Below are 7,361 nucleotides of genomic sequence, written 5' to 3'. Positions count from 1 at the left end.
TGGTTGTCTTTTGACCTTATGACCTTTTAAATCCACTGGTTTACAAAAGTCACATAAATAGGGAACCACTAGACCTCCGTACACAACTTTCTGGGGGAAACTTCTCATTTTCACCCTGATGAAATGTCTATGACTTGATTTAGACAGAATGGATTAGGCAGAGAGAAGTAAAAGAGATGGAGGTGAAACAGGGATATTTCGGGTTATTAATGACGGTAATGTGAGAGAAGACAGGAGGAGCAGGTTGTTTCTCCAGAATCTCTTGTCACTCATTGATCTCCTGGAGTGGTTTGCCAGGTGATACAGGATGCGTCTCCTCAAACAAGTGAGTTTGCTCTCGGTGAAATAAAATCACAGCCGTGTCACAGTCATCATCAGTCAAGAGGATACGGGGAGTTTAAAACCCTCTCACTTTCCTGCATATCGGTGTCAACAGGCACCGAGGCCCCTGAGGTTGACTCCTATTACACAGACAGACAGACAGAGCAGGCGTGTGCAGACAGACCTGGCAAAGACAAGCAGGGAGACAGACAGGGAGTCTATTCTCCTCTCTCTTCCTGGATAAATATTTGATCAGCGGAACTCTGATGGGTATTGATTAGAGCCCTTATCCGCTCTTTATCGATCCCTACTGACTGTGATCACTGTTGAGACAAACACACACACACACATTCACTCCTGTAACCTCTGAATGTCAAATCAGAATGAAAGGTTAAAGGCTTAAAGCATTTAGCTACACTAAAGCATTTTCTAATGACATGATCATCAGCCTGTTCAGAGGATAGCACAGTAAAGCTCTGATTCTACCGATAAAGGAAAAGATCTGTTTGCGTGCGTGCGTGCGTGCGTACATGAGTGCATGCGTGCGTGTAACCATCATGCCCTGTGGTGTCTATAAGTAGCCGATATTAGGTTACAGTGCTTTCCCACTCTTAGGGCTATCAAACCTTCCCCTACGAGTCCTATCAACAGCTAAGATTACATTACTGCGACGTCCTTGAGCCCCATGTCGGGTGACCCCTGCTGTACTGCTTACACAAGCACCTCTTGCCTTCAAAAATGATGGGAACCACCACCCACCACCACAGCACAGTGTGTGTGCGTGTGTGTGTGGTTTTAGAGTGGAAAACCAAGAGTCTTGTTTGCCACTTTAATCTGATCAGAGTGCTACAGTAACATTGTGATGTGAGGTGAAACACATAATCCAGACCTGACGCTGCTGTACAAATCCAATAAAGCAGCACCACAACCAACGCTGGACACTCTGAAGAGTAAGGACGCCCTGAAGTACACAAAAGCAACACATTACATTGATCGGGGCTCACTGCTACAGGTTACACAGATCATAACCTAATACTTTCATGGGTTTGATTGGGTTTATCACAGTTTCTAATACAGTCAGGTAAGATCTGAAGAGTTACCACATTGAGTTATTGGCAATTGAAAAACCAACAGGATAAGATAACTATGTTGAATTTGTTAGATCAGGTACAGAAATGATCCCCTTTTTTTCATGGTCCATGAGACAAATAAAGAAGCTTTATATTTAGCTCTTGAATACAACCAAAAAGTCTTACCGGCTGCAATATATTGTAAAAACGAAAATGGTGCCGTTCCACAGGTGAAAATGTACAGAAAACTGACACTTCCAAAGCAAAAAAATAAATAAATAAAAAACAAAAATGTAGAAACATGTTACTAATGACTGACATTTATCAAAAAGTACCTTTCTAGGAACCGTCAGTTGTAAGGTTCACATTTTTTATTGTTTTCAAACTTCTTCATTTGTTTTGCTGGGAGTTCTTACAGCATGTGTTTGACTTTTATTCAGAATAATCTTCACTCTAAGGAAACTAATTGCCCTCAAACTTCTATTCACTGTCCTCATGATTCATTTACAAGTGCAGCCAAAGTAGTGAGAGATGAAAGGGGGGAGAACAGAGGGACAAAGTGCTGATGCTGGGATTGAACTCCAGTCTCTAAGGGTTACCGTGTGTGGGTGGGAGACAGTGATGTATCTTTTCTCTGCGTCATCTCAAACCCAATCTTGGAGACACCAGTACGGTTGCCGTTAATCTGCACTCACTGTAACCTCTGCAGCCAGGAACTAATCATTTTCTCTAATCCCGATATCATTTCTGATCTGTCAAAGGCGCGAGCCCCTTCCAGTAACGCAACACCTCGGCTCCTCTGGCTGAATGAGTGTCAATAAAATACCTCACCTGAATACCGAGAACGGCTCTTGCAGGTTTCTTGCAACATTTTGATCACGCCGCGTCAGCCGAGCCTATCCATGCGTGAATCAATCACGGGCAAACACATCATATTTGATTCCATTTGATTAAACTGATTGGCTCTGACAGAGGGTAATATGTCCAAGTGGGGAAGGCAAAATTAAAGGTAATTGAATTCCAAGGATGCAGTTACAGCCTGCTGTCAGTATGGGCAAAGCTGTCTTTAGATCTCCAGGCAATATTCACCCCTGCACCGAGCTATAAACAAAAGCCTTCAGGCAATCATCAGTCACATGAGATGGTGTGAGGGAGTCACATCCACAGTTTGATTTCTTAAGACCAAGCCTCATTAAAAAAAAGGAAAGATATATTTGTTTTTCATACATTTTTCACTGCATTTTATATTGCATCAGTCTTGCGCTGTTTCTTTGACAAATATTTTACTTATTAAAACCGTGTGTTCTGATTTGTACGGCTCTGCACTTAAAAGATTCAGCCTGCAAATCGTGTTTTATTTATTCTCTTATCTATATGTTTATTTTTCTGGAAAGAGAAAGGCAAATAGCACTGCGTTTCACCTCTGTGTTCTGCATGCAAGTGTTTAATGCAATAAGTAATTATTTTGAATGCACTGTCATTTAAAAAGCAAACTAATAATTACATAAAAACTGACTTAAATACAGCACTAAAATCAGGATAAATTAAGTTATTTGCAACAGAAAAACAGGAAAAAAAAAAGGCTATGATGCCAAATATAGTGCTGCTGAGACACTCAAAATTGCTAAAGAGGAGATTCCTTCACAGCAAGAGCATTAAACCTATCTACATGATTTTATATCTTTGGCATGAGCCCAAAACTCCAATGGCCTCATCAGCAGCTCATTCACTGAACAGACTGCTACTGTCGTCCTGCCAGGCTAGTTATTGTGTCAGTGGAGAATCATAGCAGCAAATTCCAACCTCTTGAACTTTTGCTGAGGATAACAAACTTCTCTGGTCTTTGCACCACTTAACAAGACACAAGGATCAGAAGAGCTGAGACTGATTACACTTCACCTGAGCTTTCCAAACAAGACAAACTGCTTTCTAACAGATCTCTTTTCCAATAAATCCAAACATTATGGTATCATGGAATCGTTTCTGTATTGCTCTCCAAAGGAAACAGCAACTTTCATCACGACTTGCCAGTTAAAGCTTTTTCTTTTTTTCTTTTTTTTAACATCTCTGCTGAGGTCAAAATCCAAAATTAACCAAATACTCGATTACATTAGAATTTGCATAAATCTGACATTCATTTGTTGACACTGGCCCTGTTGTCCATGTATCCACTATCAACTGAGAAAGGCACTGGCAAAGAAATGATCTTTAATGTTTTGATAACTAATAAAAAGTCAGTACTCATCAGTTTCTATATAGCTTTGCAGTTATAACTCAAGTGCACACTTCATTATATTACAAAAAGAGAGTCGTTGACGTGTGACAAATAAGATTGGCGCGCAAATACTGATTTGTTTTCCTTGAATAAAGTAAGAAGCTTTGATGTCTGCATTCTGCCTTGATCTCCCCATGCTTGACGCGTCTTGGAGGTGGCTGAGGAAAACCAGGTGCTGGTGATCAAGTGTCTTTTTCTAGCCTCTTGATTCCAGGCAGGAGGCCGCAGTCTGGGCTCAGCAGCTGTGTATACACAGTGCCTGGATCAATAACAGCAGAGAGCCTGTATTGATTATGTGTGTAAGTGATACTAGAATGGGGGTTGTTGGGGGGTGTGGGGGGGTGGAGGTGGGAGGTAGGTGTCCTGGATTAAGGTAACAGAGACACAGCCTTGTGGTGACCCTGTGTAAACTGTGGGTGGGTATGTGCATGTGTGTGTATGTTACTTGTGTCTGACATAGAAAACAATACACAGGATGTCCATGCCATATTATTCAATACATGTCAATCCCTGAATTTCAAGACACACACACACTCCTCGTGTCCTGGTCTGACCTTTGCAATGGACTCAGTATCTCAAAAATCTAGAAGCTATTTCTGAGCTGGATTCAGCCAAACTACTGTAACACAACCACCAAAATGCTCTGCTGAAGGAGAAGTTTGCTGCTTTTGAACTAATAAGACCAAAACGCCCAAGAAATTCTCTGCCAGTCAGTTATTAATCTGCACCACTGCTGGAGCGTTTTCAAACATACAAGCTGAAAAGTGAGAAACCATTTTCATTTTAGCTTCCAGGTGTTAATTACAACTTGGATGTGGGGGAGATATTTAAGTAGTGTAGGTCCAACCCAGGTGGCAAGACATGCAAGAGATTCAGCCGATAAAAACTTCAGTCAATTCTACCAGCAAAGTATTAAGTAACTTGAAAAAGCCACTTTATTAACATATTGAAATGTTAGTACTTGATTGCAGGTGTGGGCTAATGAATAAAATGGGAATTTTTGCTACAGTATATCTCTAAAAGCACACTTAATGCACCATTTATATTAAGAATAAAACAAGCAACACAGGGCTTTATTCACAAACAACCTGCACTGCATCATTACTTGCTTTCCAAAGGCATTAGAGGAGTATTTATTTCAATTCAGGTCAAAATTGTTTTTTAAACTTCACTCAAATGATCCTTGTACCATTTTCCCCTTCCTCCGTAGACAGAAACCATGACCCTAGTGTCAACCCTGCAGCCTTTTATTTACATTGATTGTGTCTTTGCTATAGACCGAGTCACATGAAAAACATCTGTTCTAACGCCAAGCTTAGTGCTCTCCAAGGACCTGAATGGCTCAATTACAACTGAGCTCCATGTCCACGCAGCACCACCCTCCAAAATAAAGCTGACACAGCAGCACCCTGCATCACCTCCTGGGATCCAGACCCCCAGATCCCGAATACATGGGTCACTATGACACAAGTATCAAATATCCCTGCAGCATATTCCCACTAATGAGCCGCTACACTTCCATCTGAAATCTACGTAGATGCCGTCAGAGTGCCGAGACATTTTAATCAACCATGGAAGCTGCTGTACGGACGGCAGCACAAGTCCACCATCTTTAAGTAAAAATAATTTGAATTCTGAGCACGTTCCTGTGTCTGTTCTGCAGATTGAGTATCTATAATTAAAAGGGTCATTACTATCTCGATTTTTGTTGTAGTTATTAGAGGTAAACATACTAAATGCACTAGGTGATTTCACAGCCAAGTCAATTGAGTACCAGACACTTTTTTCCAGAACATCCACCCAGTTCATCGATTTTGCACCTCAAAATGCGTCACATTCCCACTAATTCAACACAGAAGGACAAAACAGCACAGTGGTCCCCTATTTGCAGTAATGACACCGCTATCATCACTTTTTACCATTTTCAAAAGGTTGTTTAAAAAGCAAAGAAGCACCAAAAGTACTAATAAATCTGCATGAATAAAAATACAGTTGCTTCTCAGTCAGTTTTAATTTGCTTGTGAATTGTGCCTATTGCATGAATGAACTCAGTGAGATTAGATTTATATCTCCAATTATGAAATTATTGATAATTATTATCTAATTATTAAGCTTTTTTCTTAATGAATCCTATCTAGTGATCGATATACAGAGGTTGTTTCTCAACATGCAACACAAGTGCTTTAAAAAAAACAAGTTAGAAAACACATCCAGGCATCAAGCAATGTTCTGCGAGCACAGAAACAAGCAGGTGTAATTAGCTGCTTGCTTCCCACCTCTCGGAGCTGTAGAAGTTATTCATCCTTCAGATTCAACGCGGCATCGACTCCCTCGCAGCGCAACGAGCGGATAGGGCATTAAGATGCAGGGGAAAGCAACAGCGGTGTCTGGGAAGGTGGAGGGAGACTGGGGGAAGGTACTGGAGACAGGAAATCATTGTCTGATTCATCACTTCAGGTTTAGCAGATTAAACACGGAGAATCTATGAATAAAATGGGATTATTTATTCAGAGAGATAAAAGACGTGTCAAGGTGTAATCCCTACACAGGATTGCAGATAAATTATCTCACGGACACTAAATGCCAACAAAGGCAACGCAATGGATGAACTTGGATTTCATTAAGATGTATTCAATCTACACTTATACGTTGTTATCTCTGAACCTGCATGTGGTAGACCTATACAGCACTTTACAGTGTGTCTTTGGCCCTATTGTGCTGTGATAATGGATGAAAAAAATCTATGAAATCTACAGCAACTATGAGGACAGAAATATAATTTTACTTATGGAAAAACAGGCTTTGAAGGAATTTCAAGGCCCGGTGTTCCCTTGGTACCATTGTTCATCATCTCAATGGCAATTGTGTTTCCTGAAGGCCCAGAGGCGAGCCGTGTCCAGCAATATTTCATTGAACAACACTTGCTAGAAATTTCAATTTCTTGTAATAATGGCAACTGATGGAGAGAAACTTTGTCCACCTTCCCTTCCTCTTAACCCCCCCTCTCCTCCCCCCTCTTCCAAATGTGGCAGATTTACACCACAGGCTCAGTGATGGAGGTAGGGCTCAGGTTAAGAGGCTGTGTATATGCGGGGGGACGGGATTGGTTGGAGGAACGTGAAGACGGGAACCTCCAGCTCTTACACTCGCAGCTATAGATGAGAAACCCTCATCCCTCCTTATCACTTGGAAAATTCCTGGTGTGTAAAATTGAATTCCAATGGTATTTCCCAGGATCAAGATGAGAGGGCAGGGATTGGTGAAAACATAATATGGAGAAGCTGGGACAACTGCTCTTAACACTGCTCAATCCCTCTCTTTTACACACACACACACACACACACACACACACACACACACACACACACCAACTGCAGACACAAGACAACAAAGCCTGCTTTCTAGCACAAAAGCAAAAGTGGACGCACATTAAGCCAATGATGCAAACAAAAAGCCACCTCCAATATCACACATGCTGATCTGGCGGCTCTGTGATGTTGCAGGCGTTCACACTCGAGCAGCGGCAAACGACAGGAGGAGTTCCCTTTGCTGTTTTTAATCTAGAATTTCACCTTCCTGTTTCTATCTATTCCAGTCACATACACATCTACAATCTGAGCCTGCAGCTATCCTAACAGGTGCTGCACATGGATTTTATTTTATTTTTTCATGAGCTTGGAGGTGGAGATAAATAT

Source organism: Trachurus trachurus, assembly GCF_905171665.1.
Source record: "Trachurus trachurus genome assembly, chromosome: 3".
In the NCBI taxonomy this organism is placed as follows: domain Eukaryota; kingdom Metazoa; phylum Chordata; class Actinopteri; order Carangiformes; family Carangidae; genus Trachurus; species Trachurus trachurus.
Note: the sequence above shows the minus strand (reverse complement) of the source record.